Source organism: Triticum aestivum, chromosome 5D (genome assembly GCF_018294505.1).
Source record: "Triticum aestivum cultivar Chinese Spring chromosome 5D, IWGSC CS RefSeq v2.1, whole genome shotgun sequence".
NCBI lineage: Eukaryota > Viridiplantae > Streptophyta > Magnoliopsida > Poales > Poaceae > Triticum > Triticum aestivum.
Genome location: NC_057808.1, coordinates 500,262,729 through 500,283,642, shown reverse-complemented (window position 1 = coordinate 500,283,642; position 20,914 = coordinate 500,262,729). Strand labels below are relative to the sequence as shown.

Here is a 20,914-nt window from a genome sequence, read left to right as displayed (position 1 = left end):
GTGATATAATGTAGAAAACTCTTTAGGTACGGGAGAGAAATTTCATGACATTACCCATACAACGGTGTGTGGATAATTGAGCAGGAAACAATTAGCTTTGGGCTTCAAATGTTCCTGTTTAAAATCAGAGTACCATAGACATGCTTCGAGATAGCATTGACATGGTCAACAGGTGAAGATCAGACTTTGGAAACAAAAAGGATCCATCAGGAACAACTTATAGAGTAAGTCTTACAATTTCCTCATGGAAGAATAGCTAACCTTGCTAAAAAGTAAAACTTATAACAATAGGTCCTCCCGCCAGGTGTGTTAGGCATGACATCACCTTACCGGGTCATAAATAGGCCAATGTTATAACTCTTGGAAATATGTTCCAACCATCATATCTGACCGAGATTCAGATCTGATTGATGTCAGGATAACTCAGACTCAGGATCCCTGAGAAGAAAAGGTGCAACACAAATTGTCGAAACGACATCGAAGATTCTCGGGAGATGAACTATGGAAGCGAGTTCCGAACAAGGGTTCATAATTAAATCAAGGAGAGGTGAGGAGGTGACTGCTTGACTCAGCGACAATCCATTGAGATTTCCAAAAGATGGATTTCCACCACTATGTGAACAAGGAGATAACATTAGCTAGATCGAATGACTTAATGATGTATGCTCAAGGAAAACATACACAGTTAAACATTGGTTGAAATGTGCACCCGAAATATGGGCTAGGTAGCACAATCAATGTTCGAATCATGATTCATTAAGCCATAGACGTAGAATGAAACTATAGACCAATGACTTCAAAGCAATAGGGTTGCTAGAAGTTTAGAATTTACACATCACAGACCATTTGTTGGTATTCCTTTTAGAAACAACACGGGGACCAAGAAAGAATGGTGATGGGGAGAAGTATCACTGTACCAAGATGTCATGCGAGGTGGTGAAATTCTTACGACATACTTGACATAAAAGATGGTAATACTCCAAGGTAAAGAAGAACAATTGCTGGATAGCAAGGAACTCAAGGTATAACACCAAACACGAACAAGCTTGTGTTGGTGGGAAGGCAATAAAGTGGTCGATGATAACACAGATCATCGAGGGCAAGGATGGTATTTCTCATCATGAACTCAATCGATATCCTGGAAGAGCGCATAAGGTTGATGATGATCACGACACATTTGTCGAGAGATTTCATGAAGATGTAATCAATCAGCGACGACATCAAGTCAAAGGAATGATGAAGTAGACGGTTATTGGAACCATGGGTAGGACACACGCTTGAAATCAAGCTTGTTGTTCAAGGTGAAATGGTATGAGAGGAAGATCGGCGTAAGCTTAGCTCATCATCGAAAGTTGTGCTCCGGGGTTAAGGACCAGGTAGCACAGTTAAAATTTAGCACGCTAATGATATAGCCGATCAGGCTAGGAATGACTTAATGATTATTAAACTCGTAAGCAACGAAAATTACCTAGAGTTATTGAATCGGAGTGCGGACTTGATTCACTATTCGGTGTTCTCGGTTGACAAACAACCCAGAGACCATGAAGTGACAAAGACAATGTAAGGTAGTACTTCATCAAAGTTTATAAGATGTAGTGCACTGGTAAGATATCCCCGAGATACCAGGGGTAATACTCAAAGGTAGATAATAATAGAGGTTGGGCAGGCGTATTGACCTGCAGAAGACAAGTGATTTAACTTGTCCAAGAAATGTATTTAAAGGAGAACATGGTCGGAACCACGATTGCAAAAGGCCAGATCCCGGATATAAGATGAACTTATACCAAGGTAATAATTAATTTAAGAGAAGCTTTTAATGATAAGATCTACATCGTGTCCATGGGCATGAACACAGGGTTCAAGGTCGACTCCCACTTGTTCAACGCATAACCTTCATTTACTTCTCATTTTTCAAAGAAGTAGTAGGGTTGAAATTTTATTTGGAAAAATACCAGAAGAGTATGACTCATGAAAACTTTCGAGTTCACACATACTATGGAAGGCATAGGTTCAACCCATCGGGGCATCGTGGAAACATATACCACAAACTTCGGAGTAAATAATACAAGCTCGAAAGTAGAGCATGGTTCACAAAACAGATGATACAATTTACCAAAGGCACTATATATCCATGGAAAGGCTCACAAGGTTCTTCAATAGGAAGGACACTGTCGAATAAAATCCAACAAAGGAACCGATGGTCCACAAGGGATCTGATGTGAGCATCGGTACTCAACCAGAGGAAGAAGAATGCAAGGAGATCTGATTATAGAAACAACTGACTAACTCAAGGTTCAAATGCAAAAGAATTAAGATTTCCAAATCAGGGGGTCAGAAGCAACGCTCTGATCAAGGATGGATAAGTTGAGTAGGCTTAGGGGTACAATCGATGGCAATTTGATAGGTCGAGATCCAGCATCATGTTAAAAATGATGTCTGAGCCGGAAGGATGAATTCTAGGATCTGATTGAGGATTGCGAGCATTCGCAACATATTGAATCAATGGACTCAAAAAGATAATGACAAGGGGTGCCAATAAGATTTCGGGACTTATGGGATTAATCATAATGCTAGTAAGCAAGAATTTCAAGAGCAATGGGCTCCTGAGGATTTTCGGAAGATCGAATGTCATTCTGAACACTTTTGTGATATACTTGAATCCACTGGGGATGAGCGGATACTCGGTAAGTGCGAGAATTATCCGTAGGGGTATTCAGGTGACAAAGAACAGCAAGGCAGTAAGCTCAATGATTCTCGGAACAACAGAGATAATATCGGGGTATCTTGTAATAACAAGATCAACTAGGAAACATTGTATGAATGGCGAGTATACGTGGTTATTCATAGGAGTTTATCGATGAAAGGGAATTGCAAAAGCAATGAACACAAGTTCTCGGGTTATCAGCGGAGAGTATCTTCAGGGTCTTCACGTGCAGCAGACGATCATCAGTAATAAGGGGCTCTCCGGGTGAAAGTGATAACGAGATCCTAATGTTAGATTTAGTAAAATTCACTTAACCCGAATAGAAGAGAGATCAGAGTCCCAGAGTATAGACAAGGAGTAAAAGATCCTAATACCACCCAATGGCGACGTGGGCCCGTAAGACACACAGCCATGTTAGTAAAAGTTTTTGCAATGTCTATACTCGACTTCGGCCAAGGAGTTGGAAAGGGGGATTCCTACAGGCAGTTGGCTCTGATACCAACTTGTGACGCCCCCGATTTGACCGTACACTAATCATGCACGCAAATGTGTACGATCAAGATCAGGGACTCACGGGAAGATATCACAACACAACTCTAAAACATAAATAAGTCATACAAGCATCATAATACAAGCCAGGGGCCTCGAGGGCTCGAATACAAGTGCTCGATCACAGACGAGTCAGCGGAAGCAACAATATCTGAGTACAGACATAAGTTAAACAAGTTTGCCTTAAGAAGGCTAGCACAAACTGTGATACAGATCGAACGAGGCGCAGGCCTCCTGCCTGGGATCCTCCTAACTACTCCTGGTCGTCGTCAGCGGCCTGCACGTAGTAGTAGGCACCTCCAGTGTCGTAGGAGTCGTCGTCGACGGTGGCGTCTGGCTCCTGGACTCCAACATCTGGTTGCGACAACCAGATAGAAAGGAAAGGGGGAAAAGAGGGAGAGAAGCAACCGTGAGTACTCATCCAAAGTACTCGCAAGCAAGGAGCTACACTACATATGCATGGGTATATGTGTAAAGGGGCATATCAGTGGACTGAACTGCAGAATGCCAGAATAAAAGGGGGATAGCTAGTCCTGTCGAAGACTACGCTTCTGGCCATCTCCATCTTGCAGCATGTAGAAGAGAGTAGATTGAAGTCCTCCAAGTAGCATCGCATAGCATAATCCTACCCGGCGATCCCCTCCTCGTCGCCCTGTTAGAGAGCGATCACCGGGTTGTATCTGGCACTTGGAAGGGTGTATTTTATTCAGTATCCAGTTCTAGTTCTCATAAGGTCAAGGTACAACTCCGGGTCGTCCTTTTACCGAGGGACACGGCTATTCGAATAGATAAACTTCCCTGCAGGGGTGCACCACATAACCCAACACGCTCGATCCCATTTGGCCGGACACACTTTTCTGGGTCATGCCCGGCCTCGTAAGATCAACGCGTCGCAGCCCCACCTAAGCACAACAGAGCGGTCAGCACGCCGGTCTAATCCTAAGCGCGCAGGGGTCTGGGCCCATCGCCCTATGCACACCTGCACGTTGCGAACGCGGCCGCGAGCAGACCTAGCAACCCACACGATCACGGCGGTTACGTCAAAGCGGTCCAACACGGCGCGCGCCACTCAGTCGCTGACGTCACGAAGGCTTCGGCTGATACCACGACGCCGGGATACCCATAACTACTCCCGCGTAGATGGTTAGTGCGTATAAACAAAATGGCCAGACTCAGATCAAATACCAAGATCTCGTTAAGCGTGTTAAGTAACCGCGAACGCCGACCAGGGCCAAGCCCACCTCTCACCTGGGTGGTCTCAACCTGCCCTGTCGCTCCGCCACAAGGATCCACTTGCGGGTACTCCTACGAGCCGACCCGACTTTAGTCATCACATGTGTCATGTATTTAGTATATAAGTATATACCCGTGATCACCGCCCAGGTGATCACGGCCCGATAGTATAGCACAGCAGACGGACAAGAATGTAGGGCCACTGATGGAAACTAGCATCCTATACTAAGCATGCAGGATTGCAGGTAAAGGTAACAACAGTAGTAGCAAGGATAGGCTATGCATCAGTATAGGATTAACGGAAAGCAGTAACAGGCTATACTACTCTAATGCAAGCAGTATAGATAAGAATAGGCGATATCTGGTGATCAAGGGGAGGGGTTGCCTAGTTGCTCTGGCAAGTAGGAGGGGTCGTCAACTCCGTAGTCGAACTGGGCAGCAGCAGTGTCGGTCTCGTAGTCTACCGGAGAGAAGAGGGGGGAAGAAACAGTAAATACAATGCAAACATAAACATGACGATGCGTGACATGACAATGAGCGGTGCTAGGTGTGCCCTAACGCGACAGTAGGTGGTACCGGCGAAGGGGGGGGGACATCCGGGAAGTATTCCCGATGTTTCGCGTTTTCGGACAAATGAACCGGAGGTGAAATGTCGCAGGTTCACTATGCTAGGGACGTGTGGCTGACAAACGGACTACGTATTCGGATTCGTCTCGTCGTTCTGAGCAACTTTCATATACAAAGTTTTTCCATTCGAGCTACGGATTATTTTATATTAATTTTTAAAGATTTAAATCATTTTAGGATTTATTTAATTAATTTATTCAACATTATCCAGAACAGTAAAATATGACGTCAGCATGACATCATACTGACGTCAGCAGTCAACTGTGCATTTGACTGGGTCAACTACGGGTGGGTCCCGCATGTCATACACTTCTTAGCTTAATTAGGGTTTAGCTAAATAATTACTGTTTAATTAACTATCTAATTAATTAGATTAATTTAATTAGGATTAATTAACTTAATTTATTAATTAACTAATTAATAATTTTATAAATTACATTTTTATTAATTAATTAATTTATTATTATTATTTATTTTTATGAATTATTTTTATTATTTATTTATTTATTTTTATTAATTATTTATTTATTTAATTCCTTTTCCTTTTTTTAAAACGTTTTAGGGGCGGGGCCCATGTGTCATAGGCCCCAGGGGGCCATAGTGGTTTTGGGCGCGGGTGCGGGCACGCAGGCCCATGGCCACCAGAGGGGCACCGGCGACAGGAGGGCACAGCGAGGCCGGTCGCCGGAGGCGACAGCGGTGAGGCCACGGCGGTGCGGCGCCAGGGCGCGGCGGAGAGGCCTCAGCGGGGTGAGGCGCTTGGCGCGGCCAGCACGCGGGAGCGCGTACAAGCAGAGGGGGGGGGGTTCGGGAGCGTGGTGCTCGTCGCCCATGGCGGCGGCCGAAGCTCGGTGCTCAACGGGATGAGGGCTAGGCAGCGGAATCGAGCAGGGGGAGAGGGGTTTCGCGGCGGAGCTCACAGTGGAGCCGTAGGGCATGGCAGCAGGCTCGAGGGAGGCTCGGGGTGGCCGGAGTCGGTGGCGGCGTGCGGCGGCCCGAGGAGGAAGCCCAGCACGGGGCGGCGTCGTGGGGGCATCGGGGAGGCGCGAGATCCCGCCATGTCTTGGGCGAGGACAGCGGCGCAAGGACGGAGGAGTCCAGCGAGGAGGCGCGGTCGAGGCGGAGGACGAAGATGGGCGGCGGGGTCCGGCGGTGAGGTGGCCTCGGCGAGGGGCGCTGGCGTGGTGGCGGGGACGACGTGCGACGCGGAAGCAGGCCGGCGGGGAGGGCGTCCGACGAGGTGGCAGCGTCCAGGTGCGGGGTGAGGACGACGCAGGGGAGGACGACGGCGAGGCGGCGACCTGGCGCGGGGGAGGCGACGGGTGATCCGGGCGGCGGTGGCGGCGGGGTCGGGGAGGCGACGAGCACGGCGTCGGGGCGGGTCCGACGAGCGGCGGGGTCCAGGCCAGCGACGGGCGACCCGGGCGGCGGCGGCGGTGGTCCGGCGCGCGCGCGAGCCCCGATCTGGAGGAGGGGAACGACGTGGGGGGGGGGGAGTGTGGGATCGAGTGGGGAAGGGTTAGGGTTTGGTCGGGCGGTGGCCTAATAGGCCAGGGGCAGCAGGGGGGGTGGGCCGGCTGGGCCGGCCTGGCTTGCCCAGTGGCCAGCTGGGCCGAGACCCAACCGTGGGGGGGGGGTTTGTTTCCTTTTTTTGTTTAGTTTTGCATTTTCTTTTATTTATTTTCTTTCACCTTTTAATCCATTTTAAAATACTTAGGCATTTTCTAAAAAGGAGTTTTTCCACAATAATTACCAGTGTATTATTTGGCACCCACCGAACATTTTTGTTTTGATGTTTGAAAACTTTTATCGTTTGATTTAATTTTAAATTTGAATTTGACTCCGTTTCGAAATGCTGCGAGGTTAGCAACAGTAACGGAGGTGACATGGCAAGATTAGCGTGAGATTACTTTAGCATGATTATCCGGGCATTACAACCTCCTCCACCGCCCCGCCCCCCTCCTCCACCGCGACCTCCTCCACCGGCCCTGCCTCAGGTGAGCTCTACCCCTTTTTTCCTTTTTTTCTTCTGTTTTTTAGTTTTAGGTTTAGTTTTAGTTTAGTTTTAGGGCCGCAAACAACACACTAAAAAAAGTTCGTACATAAAGTAGTTCGTACATAAATAGTAAAAAAACTACTCGACGTCGCTATCTAGGTCAATCACGGCCAGGCCGTTGCCGCCGTCATCGTCGCTGCTGGACCGGTTCGCGACGTCGTCCCAGTCCACCGGGACGTCGTCCGAATCCTCTTCCTCCTCCGCCGTGGGCGCCTGCTGCCACTCCGGCGGCGCCATCGCCGCCTGCAACGCCGCCTCCTCCTGGGCCTCCAGCGCCGCCTGCTGCGCCGCCATCGCCGCCTGCAGCGCCGCCTCCTCCTGGGCCTCCAGCGCCGCCGCCGCGGCGGCCTCCTCCGCTGACTGCGCCAGGATGGCGAGGAGCCCGGGCGTGTCCTTCGGGTCGCCGTCCTGCTGGAGCGCCGCCTGCTCCGACGGGATCACAACCTCGGCCGGGGCTGGTGGGGCGGGGCCAGGAGGCGGGGCGCGCCCACGCCCGCGCAGGCCGGAGGGCCCGGCTTCGCCTGTGATGTCGCCGACGGGGAGCCCACGGGCGGCGCGCTTGAAGGCGCCGATGACGTCGTCGAACCGCTTGCCCTTCCAAAAATGGCGGCGGCCCTTCCGGTTGTAGCGTCCCCCGGGGTGCGCGCGAAGCTCTGCCGGCGTCGCCGGTCCGCCCTGCGTGGGGAATCCGTCCGCGGAGATCCTCCACGGCCGCGGCAGCTTCACCGCCGGCGGCACGTAGAGGCCGAACCGAGCGAGGTCCTCCGTCTGCCCCAACGTGAGGCTCGACGGCCAGTGGCCGCCCGGTGCCGCGCCGTCGGAGTCCGAGTCGCTGGACGCCATCCCGCGAAGAGAACGCCGGTGTGAAGAGGGAGAGGAGGGGGGCGGGGCGGTGGAGGAGGTGGCCGGTGTGACCAAACTCGCCGCGCAGGGCGGGTTTTATAGCGCCGGGATTTAATGCGGCAGGGAGGCGCCGGGCCGCGGAAGACGAGAGGGCGGCGGGTGGAAGACGAGATGGCCGCGCGGAAGACGAGAGGGCAGCGGGCGGAAGACGAGATGGCCGCGCGGAAGACGAGATGGCCGCGCGGAAGACGAGACGGCGGCGCGCGGAAGACGAGAGGGCGGCGTGCGGAAGACGAGATGGCGGCGTTGACCGCGAGGCATCGGGGCACGCGGGGCAGGCGAGGCGGCAGCCGGCAGCGCGGCACGCGTGCAGCGCGGCAGCGGGAAGCGGGGGGCAGGAGGCGTCGGGGCACGCGGGGCAGGCGAGGCGGCAGCGGGCAGGGGGGGCAGGCGGCAGCGCCTCAGCGGGGGCGGCCGACACGGCGGCCGAGGCGGAAGTGGCGCCGCAGGCCGAGGCGGAAGCGGGGGCGGCCGATGCGGCGGGCGAGGCGGAAGCGGACGGCAAAGGCACTAGAAAGTTTGCCGTCCGCGGCGGACGGCAAAGGCCTGCCGTTAGCCACTTAACGGACTGAGAGCACAATTATTGCCGTCTGCTCTCGTTGCCGTCCGCGGCAGACGGCAAAGGTCCTTTGCCGTCAGCCGCCAGGAAGCAGACGGCAAAGCAGCTGTTTACCGTAGCCTACTTTGCCGGAGCCTTTTGCCGTCCGCGGCTGACGGCAAAGGCCTTTGCCGTCCGCCGTGGCAGACGGCAAAATAGCTGATTCCTGTAGTGAAGAGATCATGTGTGCCAAAATTGAGGTGATTTGGAAGTGGTCGAAAAAATGACCGCATTCCGGAGGGGCCACTTGGTTAACTTAAGCCAGTTTTTGAACAAATGTGATTTTTCCCGCCACCTCCAAATCACACAAACTTTCTTGAACATGGTGACCCACATGTGCCAATCATGCCTATGAAAGAAAATTTGGAAAAAGAATATTTTACAATGCCCCCCTGAGTTATAGACCGATGTTTTGACCAGTCACTCTAGAGGGCATTATAAATTAATAAAAAATTCAGAAAAAATATAAAACCTTGGAAACCTAGCTTTGTTTGTCCAAGAGATCATGTGTGCCAAAATTGAGGTGATTTGGATGTGGTCAAAAAGATGACCGCATTCCAGAGGGGCCATTTGGTCTAACTTAAGCGAGTTTTTGAACAAATGTGATTTTTTCCACCACCTCCAAATCACCCAAACTTTCTTGAACATGGTGAATCACATGTGCCAATCATGCCTATGAAAGAAAATTTGGAAAAAGAATATTTTACAATGCCCCTCTGAGGTATAGACCGATGTTTTGACCAGTCAGTCTAGAGGGCATTATAAATTAATAAAAAATTCAAAAAATATAAAACATTGGAAACCTAGCTTTGTTTGTGCAAGAGATCATGTGTACCAAAATTGAGGTGATTTGGAGGTGGTCGAAAAAATGACCACATTCCGGAGGGGCCATTTGGTCTAACTTAAGCCAGTTTTTGAACAAATGTGATTTTTCCCACCATCTACAAATCACCCAAACTTTCTTGAACATGGTGACCCACATGTGCCAATCATGCCTATGAAAGAAAATTTGGAAAAAGAATATTTTACAATGCCCCCCTGAGGTATAGACCGATGTTTTGACCAGTCAGTCTAGTGGGCATTATAAATTAATAAAAAATTCGAAAAAATATAAAACCTTGGAAACCTAGCTTTGTTTGTCCAAGAGATCATGTGTGCAAAAGTTTAGGTGATTTGGAGGTGGTCGAAAAAAAACCCTAGAACACTGCCCCGGCGTGACGCAACGTGCGTTTTGTGTCCGAATTCGTGCACACCTTGCCTGGGGGGCCACATTGGCCATGCTCACATGCTCCCAAAAGTTGGGGTCATCTCATGCATGCCCCCACATGCACCATGTACAAGCCGGACCATTCGGGTCTGCCGGAGGGCATGTTTGAAAGAGGTTTTCCTTGCCGGACCCACCAAATGATCCCAAACTTTTTGCACACCCTACCATGACCATGGTATGCATGTGGGAGGAGAATTCATACACCACGGCCTCATTTTTGTTGAAATCCCATTAATATCCATGTGTATTACATGTAAGTGAGCATGTGTATAATTTATTAGATGACTTGAAGGTCAAAACATTAACTTGTCATATATGCAAAGAAATGTGTATTGAATGCAAGTGAGCAGGTGTATAATTTAGTGTGTGATTTGAAGACCAATACACATGGCAATATGCCAAAAAAAGTGCCCACCTACCAGAGCAGGAGAATTCATACTCCACGGCCTGCATACGACTAGGAACCCTGCCGTGCATGGGCCAGGATGCAGGCCCATGGTGCAGAATATCTCTGCTGCTAGTAGGCCCCACGGGGCAGAGGGGACGAGAGTTAGGCAATGTACATCCTGCAATTGATAGGAGCTTGGGAGGGGAGTCGTAGCCGGGTATATAAACCGGTGCGGCGCTCTATCGCTTGGCGAGGTGGGACTAAACTCCCACCACCCAACGCCTGTGCGCTGCGATGTGCCCTGCGCGGCTCCGCCTTGGGCCCAATTCGGGCGGGTTGGCCCGGGGCAGCCTTACCCGCGCGCTGATCTGTTTGATATTCTCTTTGTTTTTCACTTCTTAACTCCAAAATTTCTTTTCTTGTTTATATTTCTAATATTTAAAATCAAATCTCTTTTTTTCTATATTATTTCTAACAGTGTTTACTAAAATTAAAAAATTATGCCAAATTCTGTTGTGTTTTATTTCATTTGTTCGTTCTCTTTTGTATATTGATAATATTTACGAAATATAAACTAAAATGGTGTGTTTTATTTCAATTCTTCATTCTAATATTTCTTATCTTTATTATTTTTGTAATATTTTTAGTTTGTAAGATAAAATGTTCGGTTTTATTTCACTTCTTCATTCTAATATTTGTTCTCTTCTTTATATTTGAAATATTTTGAAAATGTAAGATAATATGTTATCTTTTATTTCACTTCTTCATTCTAATAGATCTTATCTTTTTTATATTTGAATTATTTTTTAAATGTAAGATAATATGTTGTCTTTTATTGCACTTATTCATTCAAATTTTTCTTCTGTTTTCTATATTCTCCTCTTTTCTTTGTTCTGACAGTTATAAATTTAAATAATGTATGATATAATGTTGTCTTTTATTTCACTTTTCATGGTTGTGTTTCCTAATTATAAATTTTCTTTTCTGTTTCATACTTGAAATTTTATTAAATCAAATATAGTTGGGACAATCGCATGTATGCCTCCACTTGCACCATGTACTACAAGGATTTTCTTCTTGGTCTCACCAATTGATACCAAACTTTTATGCACACCCTACGATGAGCATAGCAAGCATGCATGGCAACTACTGTTCATTTCCGACACTCTATGCATTTTGTAGGCGTTTTGCGGTGATAAAACCCAAGAACAGTGCTCCGACGTGACGCAACGTGCGTATTGTGTCCGAATTCGTATACACGTTGCCTGGGGGGGCCACATTGGCCATGCCCACGTGCTCCCAAAAAGTTGGGGTCATCTCATGCATGCCTCCACATGAATCATGTACAAGCCGGACCATTCGGGTCTGCCGGAGGGCAAGTTTGAAAGTGGTTTTCCTTCCCGGTCCCACCAAATAATCCCAAACTTTTTGCATACCCTACCATGACCATGGCATGCATGTGGGAGGAGAATTCATACACCACGGCCTCATTTTTTTTTGAAATCCCATTAATATCCATGTGTATTACATGTAAGTGAGCATGTGTAAAATTTATTAGATGATTTGAAGGTGAAAACATTAACTTGTCATATATGCAAAAAAACTGTATTGAATGCAAGTGAGCATGTGTATAATTTAGTGTGTGATTTGAAGATCAAAACACATGGCAAAATGCCAAAAAAATGTGCCCACCTACCAGAGCAGGAGAATTCATACAGCCCGGCCTGCATACGACTAGGAACCCAGCCGTTCATGGGCCAGGAAGCAGGCCCGTGGTGCAGAATTTCTGCTGCTAGTAGGCCCCACGGGGTAGAGGGGACGGGAGTTAGCAATGTACTGCCTGCATATGATAGGATCTTGGGAGGGGAGTCGCAGCCGGGTCTATAAACCAGTGCGGCGCTCTCTCGCTTGGCGAGGTGGGACTAAACTCCAACCACCCCACGGCTGTGCGCTGCGCTGTGCCCTGCGCGACTCTGCCTTGGGCCCAATTCGGGCGGGCTGGCCCAGGGCAGCCTTACCCGCGCGCTGATCTGTTTTATATTTTCTTTGTTTTTCACTTCTTAACTCCAAAATTTCTTTTCTTGTTTATATTTTTAATATTTAAAATTAAATCTATTTTTTATATTATTTCTAATAGTGTTTACTAAAATTAAAAAAATATGCCAAATTTTGTTGTGTTTTATTTCATTTGTTCGTTCTCTTTTTTAGATTGATAATATTTACGAAATATAAACTAAAATGGTGTGTTTTATTTCAATTCTTCATTCTAATATTTCTTATCTTTATTATATTTGAAATATTTTAGTTTGTAAAATAAAATGTTCTGTTTTATTTCACTTCTTCATTCTAATATTTGTTCTCTTCTTTATATTTGAAATATTTCCAAAATGTAAGATAATATGTTATCTTCTATTTCACTTCTTCATTCTGATAGATCTTATCTTTTTTACATTTGAATTATTTTTTAAATGTTAGATAATATGTTGTCCTTCCTAATTATAAATTTTATTTTCTGTTTGATACTTGAAATATTATTAAATCAAATCTAGTTGGGACAATCGCATGCATGCCTCCACATGCACCATGTACTAGAAGCAGGTTTATCTTCTCGGTCTCACGAATTGAGACCAAACTGTATGCACACCCTACGATGACCATGGCAAGCATGCATGGCGAGTATCATTCATTTCTGTCACTCGATGCATTTTCTAGGGTTTTTCCGGCGACAAAACCCTACAACACTGCCCCCACATGACGCAACGGGCGTTTTGTGTCCGAATTCATGCACACCTTGCCTGGGGGGCCACATTGGCCATGCCTACATGGTCCCAAAAGTTGGGTTCATGTCATGCATGCTTCCACATGCACCATGTACAAGCAGGACCATTCGGGTCTGCCGGAGGGCAGGTCTGAAAGTGGGTTTCCTTGACGGTCCCACCACATGATCCCAAACTTTATGCATACCCTAGGATGACCATGGCATGCATGCATGACAAGTATCGTTCATTTCCGACACTCGATGAATTTTCTAGGGTTTTTCCGGCGAGAAAACCCTACAACACCCGCCCCACATGACGCAACGTGCGTTTTGTGTTCGAATTTGTGCACACCTTGCCTGGGGGGACCACATTGGCCATGCCCACATGGTCCCAAAAGTTGTGGTCATCTCATGCATGCCTCCACATGCACCATGTACAAGCAGGACCATTCGGGTCTGCTGGAGGGCAGGTCTGAAAGTGGTTTTCCTTGCCGGTCCCACCAATTAGGAAGTCATAAATAGGACAACATTTAATCATACATATTTGAAATGAAATTGAAAACAATGAGAAGAAGTGATATGGAATTATGAAACATGAACAAAAAATAGGAATAAGAAGGAGAAAACATAAAATAACAGGAAAACCAAATTAAAAGGAAAAGAGGAACAATACATTTGAATGTATAATATTGTAGAAATGATAGAGATACTATAAATATTGTTGAACATATACAAGTATACAATAACTAATAGGTGTCACAAAGAGTTTTTTTGAGGGAAGAACCAATGATATTTATTTTGAGGGAAGAAACAATGTAGGTAGGTGGGCCGGCCCAGACCGCAAATAACTGTCGGATCTATATTGTGGGGGCCCACAACGCTGCGCTTTCCATGCACGTCGATCACAAGCACGTCGACGGGAGTAGTTGCCGTTCTGTTACACAATTCTGGGGTCGTGCTAATCCATATGTTCCTAATCCCTATGATTGAGGAGCACGTTCAGCCTTGCTTCAACGGAGGAAAATATAGATCGCGAGATTGGCCACAGGGAAGTTACGACGACCTAGGAGTCGACCTCGTATATAATCTCCTCCTTGCACATGTCATCGACTAGATCGCCTCCTGCCGACGAGTGGTCGACAGCTCCGTCCGCCGCATCCCACACGCCACAAAAACCCCGAGAAGATCAAGGTCGTCCGCACGTGCAGGCCGACCTCGACGAACTACGTCGACAACGCATCGCCGACTTCTTTCATCTTCGTCGACCGATCAAGTAAATTGTCCTCCTTACCTCGCGCCTTCATAGCAAGCTAGTTCCTCCGTCTCGTTGCTTTGATGGACTTAGGTTTACCACATATTTTCAACTAGTATCAACTCGACTAGATGCGTTCTGACCAGATGGCGTAGATGAAAACAATCTTTGGTTCTTTCATAGCATGGTAGAATAAGATGTTGTTTCTCGAGAAGCATGATGCAATAGATTTTTTGTTACATGATCCAATTATATTTTTGTCACACGATCCAATTACATTGTTGTGCACATAGAACATTAAAGAGTTATAAGCATTAGATGTTGATGAACCTCAAATAGGTACCATTGCTATAGACTCTAGTTATTTACAGCTGATCAATTTGTCACCCTGTTAATAATACAACTAGACGAATTAGTAACAGTTTACCATATTAAATTTATTGATTATATAATTTATCTGATACTCAAAGAACTTGATCAGATGCAAGTAAATTCAATTACCAATTGTAGTTATTTTTTTATTGCCTCATGTCAGCACACACTTGGCTGCATGTTGCAGTATACATGGTGCTAGTTTTATATTTGCATTAGTGTTATTTTTTCATTATTGTTAGCTACCGCCAGAAAGTTTTATATTTTTGCATGTCTATTGTTATTTTTGCTTTAGTGTTCGCTAATGTCACAAAGTTATATATTTTCTTTCAACAGGATGGACGAGCTGAATGGAGAAATAGTATGCGCCGTTGAAAAATGGTGCAAGCTTGTTGCAGCTCTATCGAGCGGTCAACGCGCTAGAGTGGCTGATACAACATTGCGCAACATGCTGCAGATACCATCTATTAAGATGTGTACCCTACTGATTAGGTATAGGATTGAGAATTTTCAGGCCAGCACGGCCAGATTCATTATACAAGAGCAGGTTGGGGAGGTGACTCTCGGTGCGGTCGACGTCGAGTGCATCTTTAACCTCGAGAACCAAGGACTGTCCGCTTCGGACATTCTGACTGAAGAAGGCGAGGACATCAAGGAGCGGGTGCTGCCACAATTTCTCAGTAAGACATCAGAAAACATAGTGATAGATAATCTCATTGAGGACCTAATTAAAAGTAAAGCCACCGACGACGATTTCCTTCGGAAAGTAGTCCTTGTCCTGTTAGGAACAATTATATCTCCCATGTCGAGCAAGATTGTGCCAAAGCAGTACTACGCTTTGGTCGATGATGTGAAACGTATTTCAAAGATTAACTGGAATGCCTTCACCCTGCGTGTTCTCCTTGATTGCCTTCGCATAGTGAAGAAAGGCAAACACCTCCGCCAATGGCTGAAAGGCAATTTGGCTCTCTTGCAGGTACACATATGAGACCTGTTGCATAATGTCAATTATCATATCATTGCAATTTTATGTGATGTATTGTACTAACTCTAAATCCTTATATTTTTTTGTAGTACTTGTACTGGGAGAAGGTGCAACCGGTCGAAGGCGAATGCGCCTATAATCCCAACTTGTCCATACAACCTCTTATGAGGAACTGGACCGAAGGTGTAGCCACTAGGAGAGATCGGTTCGACTATGACAATGGGCGCGGCCGTGGTAACGTCAGGGTAAGTCATTGTGTTCCGTCTTTCTTAAATGTTTTGTAACTTAATAATATTTATTTTTTATTCATCACATGTACTTCAATATCGCATGCAGATCGAAAATAATATCACCCAGGAGTATAGGGCTCAGGAGCCCAACATCCCAAATAATGCGCCTACCATGAAGCCAAAAACCAAGCGTGCAAATGGAAACGCAAAGAAGTCGACGACAGCCCCAATGTCGGAAGATTTGATGGAGCTTCTAATGAAGCAATGCATGGACTTCATACACACCCAGATAAGGCAAATCCCTGATCAAGTTGCTGAGGTGTCACACCCAAACTTTATAGTTTACATTATGTTTTGCTGTTTTAAACCATGCTAGCATTACTAAATTTATATTTCTATTGCAGAGGTTGTTGGAGAAGTTGAACAAATCAGGTGTCATACATGCCGGCTGCTGCCGTGCCATCCGCGGACAATGATGTGGATGAAGAACTGGATTCGTTCGAGAACGGTCCATATGAAAAGAAGGAATTCGTGTACAAGGATGACATAGACTCACGCGGAGAGCCTGTCATTGACATGACGCAGCCTGATGAAGTGGTTCCCAACCATAAAACCGTACCTGAGGTACTATGTATATATATTTCTGTCTATAATTTTCTCCTTTAATTTATTTACGTGCTGAAATGTTCACACGATTTTGTTTGCCAAACAGAAAACCCCACCGAAGATGAATGGACACAAGGAAGCTTCACCTATTAGGCGTAATGATGAATGTGGCGCTACACCCGAAAACCCTTGGGTCGTTGGTACTTCTACTCAAGCACTTTCATCGGACATAGACATTTTTCCATCTTCTGTCAGCAAGTTCATGGCTAAGGCGAATGGAAAAAAGGGTGCAACAATCGATAAGGATGAGGAAGTTATGTCCGGTAAGCGCAAGAGGACCGTTCCTAAGAAATTTGAATCCCCCTACGCACTTGACAAGCCCAGCAGGCGTACCAACCGTGGTCAGAAACCCTCCGGTACTTCTACTACTACTAGAGGTATCGTAACTAACTTTCTTATTTTGTTATATACTACGAATGCATATGATCACCATTGTTGACGTTCATATTATTTCATGCAGCTCTGTTTTGTGAAAATCATGAGCCGGAGGTTGTGGCAGATGAGTTGACGCCGGAAATAATTGATGCAACTGTTTCATTTGTCGAGTTAGCTGCTAGCACCGAGAAGAATAAGGGGAAGAAAGTTTACTACAGTGAAGGGTGTGGCATATCTCTGACTTCCGAAAGGATTCGACCGGTACTAACTCACAGATGGTTGTCGGACGATATAAGTACTACTTGCATGTCCTGTTATTAAAATTCTCAATAATCTATGTCTCAACTTTCAACATGTAATGCCCTGATATTTTATGAAGGTTATTGATGCTTATATGGGACATTTGGAGCTACGCGTTGGTCATGATCGTTACCTCTGTCCAGCGTGGAGGTCCAAATTCCTTGTAGATCATGCTATCGCACGAGACGATCCATTGCTGTCGAGCTGCAACATGGATAGTGCTCTGTCCAAAGCTGGAGCAGTTAATAGAGTCACGAAAGAGTATACTGTGCGTGATAAGGTACGTCATGTTTGTAATTCTTCACTACAGGACATTTCATCAAGTATGTCGTTTGATCCACAATGGTTTTTTGCACTGTAGATGTATATCGCGTTGAATATCGACAATGCCCACTAGATGACTGTGGTCATGCACATGATCAAGCAAGAATTCCAAGTTCTCGATTCGCTCTATCCTCTGGACCTGACAGAAAAGACTGTGAAAGCACTGGTAATATAACGAACATTTGTACCATTGGTCTTACATGTTGTTTATTATCCGTCTTTAACACTATCCTCTTTATAGCGAATGGCTATAGCACACGATATGCACCTAGCTAATCTTATTACACCAGAGAAATATCCGGACGTAAGTAAGTGACCTATCAACGAGTATGACATGCCCCAGCAAGAGGATGGGTGAGTTAATAGGACATCATGCACATTCAAACAACAACACACATGTTCGTATTGCCCACCGCTAATGTTTGCATATGTACCAGGAACTCTTGTGGCCTTTTTGTCATAGAATGTCTAGAACATTGGGACGGGGACCGAATGACCCGCCATTTTTCACAGGTATGCTCTTATTTACGTTTGTAGAGTAGCTAGTATGGTCGTGTAGCAACTTCGGTTGATGTAACATTTATGTCATTTTTTGCAGGCCACCGCTGACGCAAGGAGAAGACGTTTCGTCGCCGAGTTGATTATGTCACCTTCGAACACGATGGAGTGTGTGAAGAACAAAATTCGCGAAATCGCAAGGAAAAGGCGTGCCTGAAGAATTCATGCGGCATGCAAGATTCAAGTTTTAGTGGTTTGGATTTAGTCCGGTCGAAGGTTTCGACGGCATGATTATCTTAGGGTTTCTATCATTTTTATGTAATAAACAGGGCATCTCGAATATTGTGACACATACATGTGTATGTGTCTGTCAGACAACTCGCTCCTACCAGACAATTCGGTCATACAATTCGCTCGGAGAAGACAATTTGGTCGTACCAATAAAGTTTTGGCTTCACTTATCAATTGTTCTTGCTTAATATTTTTCTCGTTCTCCAATTTTTTATAATTGTATTTTTCACATTAATAGTATTCACATTCTATTTTTCTCTTCAACTGCTCTCGTAAGTTTCATATTTTCACATTCTTTACTTTTTTTAAAACTCTACCAAGCTTAGCCTTCTGCCTTAGCTATCTGCATATATCATCATCTTGCATAATCTCCTGGTAATTCCCCCTCATCACATGATTATGAAAAGTAGTCATGTTAGCTAAGTAAATATATCGAGCCAAAACGTAATATTACACAGATGAAAATTAGTCATGTCAGCTCGTTGGCTCTATCGCGTGTTATCAGGCATCATGTTTTTCTATTTTGTTTTACAAACCCGTTGTTTTTTTATTGTATGTATAATTAACTTTTTTTGTACTCGCCATGATGCCAGGCACGACCCATCTAACCACGTGAAGGGCCCCACAGGCGGCCTATCATGCCGGCAGCGCTACACCAGCCCAGTTTGCCAGGTTCACATCGATCTTTCCCCTTTTCTCGTTTCCCTTTCCAAATCCCTAGCCCTCTCTCTCCATTTGCGCCTCCAAATCTCGACGGCGAAAGCATGACAGCGAGCTGGGCGTTGGGCGGCGGCGGCTGCGGTGAGAAGAGCGGTGGCGACCGCAAGTTAGGTCGAACCCTGGGTCCTGGAAGTAGGTGGGGCGGATCCAGTGGCAAAGGAGGCAGCGGCGGCGGATCGAGTGGAACAGGGGACGGGGGTTTCGTGGGTGGCGGCGGGCCGGGAGAACCCACGGCTAGGGTTTCTTCAGTGCTACACTTTGGTGGCAAAAAGGTAAGTTCTTTACCGTTGTTCTTTACATCCCAGCATTATCGCCCACAATTCATGACCTGTGGCCATGACAAGCTCCATCTATGTGGTCATCAGGAAACTCCTGGTGGCCGTGTCTGCATAGATGAAGACAATTTTGGCAGCGCATTCGTGGGATGTGTGTTTGAGGTTAGTCTACTGAGCATGATCTTCAAACTAGTACTGCTATTGCGGTCAAGCTGCAAAAAAGTTCAGTGTTTAACGCTTGCAGTGACAAGTTCAGTCATAAAATGACTTGAATTGCTCATGATTTATTTAGGATGATATCACTTCTGAGTATGTTGAATGGGTTGATGGGGAGTGGGATAGCAAAGCAAAGTCAGTCATTAAGTATCTTGCCATGAAGAACAAGAAACTGGAGACTAAGATTACAGAATATGAAGCTGAAATTAAAAGGAATGAGAAAGAAAAGAGGGCAATGGTTAAGATGCACAAGGAAATATTGCTCTATAGGGATAGGATTTTAGGATTTGGAGGTCTTCTGTATCTTGGCCTGCTTGCCATTATGATTGCTGTCATAGTTAGCAAGTAGATTGTTCATAAAGTTATTGACATCATTGTAATTGACATGATGAAATGCTGGTGAATTATTTGCTATTCAGTTTATGGGCAAAGTGTAACAGAGATTGCAGCATAAATAACATGGGGCCATCATGATTGGTAGACAATGCACTTTTGGCATGATCTATATTTGGCAGACAATGCACTTTTGGCATGTTCTATATTTGGCAGACAATGCACTTTTGGCATGTTCTATATTTGGTAAGTGATGCACATGTGCACATCACCTTGCAACACTACTGATTTATGCAGCAGCCCAGTTCATTGTGTTGTTGCAATATAGGAGCAACATCTAGCAGCACCTACACCTTTGATGCAACACTGAAGCAAAGCAATAGTACATATTCAATATTCTGAAATTTAACTGAACTTGACACTTAGGGTGAGCAATAGATATTCAGTTCTTCAGCCACAAAGAACCCGACCAAACCGTACCGATTGCATAACTTATATGCTTACATATAAAAGCATACCTAACCAACATCAAACCCAAAATAATGTTAACTTATATGCTGAAACATATAACAGCATAACTAACTTAAGATAACCAGCAGCTTCCTCCTCCTTCAGCAACTGTGCCCATCTTCACTTCTTCAGAAATTTGAGTCGGCGTGAGCGGCGCACCACACACGGAGAAGCCTTCTTCTTCACCGCCGTCCTGTTCGACAGCTGCGCCACCTGATCCTGAGCCACCTGATCCTGAGCCACCACCTCTTCTTCCACCTTCACTATGTCAGGGAGGAGGGGAAGGAGCTCGACGTCGATAGGCATTGTCTTGCCACTCTCGACGGCTACCGGCGCTACCATCTACACGGCGTCCTCCTCGCCCTCCTCATGGTCATCAGGGATGACCAGTACCTCCTCCACGTCGTCCTCCACGACGTCGGAGCCCAACGGCAGGACTGGCTTTGGCACGTGGCGGACCTGGTAGTCCGGGCTGACGGGCGCA

At 46.1% G+C, this 20,914-nt stretch overlaps 1 pseudogene; it reads right to left on the bottom strand.

Moving 5' to 3' along the window:
• The window catches only part of LOC123123203 (pathogenesis-related protein PRB1-3-like), a 35,719-nt pseudogene that overhangs the window by 9,864 nt on the left and 4,941 nt on the right, over window positions 1-20,914 (bottom strand).